Source organism: Pteropus alecto, unplaced genomic scaffold (genome assembly GCF_000325575.1).
Source record: "Pteropus alecto unplaced genomic scaffold, ASM32557v1 scaffold16, whole genome shotgun sequence".
In the NCBI taxonomy this organism is placed as follows: domain Eukaryota; kingdom Metazoa; phylum Chordata; class Mammalia; order Chiroptera; family Pteropodidae; genus Pteropus; species Pteropus alecto.
The window spans coordinates 7592732-7593213 of NW_006438867.1; the positions used below are offsets into that span (position 1 = coordinate 7592732).

The 482-nt window shown below is 43.4% G+C and overlaps 1 protein-coding gene across 1 annotated transcript in view; it reads left to right on the forward strand.

Moving 5' to 3' along the window:
• The window catches only part of ATP8A2 (ATPase phospholipid transporting 8A2), a 470091-nt gene that overhangs the window by 349226 nt on the left and 120383 nt on the right, over positions 1–482 (forward strand). The window lies entirely within an intron of this gene.

Consider the following 482-nt stretch of genomic DNA (forward strand, 5'->3'; position numbering starts at 1 on the left):
GTGACTGACGGACTGAATTTTTTAATAGCAGCTTTATTGATACGTAATTTACCTACCACACAATTCACCCATTCAAAGTGTACAGTTCTGTGGTTTTTAATATTGTCACATAGTTGTGCAGCTATGACCTTAATTAACGTTCAAGGATTTTCATGGCCCCCTAAAGAAACCCCACACCTATTAGCAGTCACTACCCATTTCTCCCCAGATACCGCCAGCTCCTGACAACCACTGATCTACTTTCTGTCTCTACAGATTCGTCTATTCTGAACAGTCCATACAAGTGGCATCATAGAGTAGCTGGCCTTTTGTGACCGGCTTCTTGCACTCAGCATAAGATGCTCAAGGTTCATTCGTGCCGTAGCGTGTGTCAGGACTTCATCCCTCTTTGGCGCTCCGTAATATTCTGTCATATGGATATACCACAGTTTCTCCATTCGCTTGTCGATGGCCATTGTGAATAATGCTACTGTGGACATTCT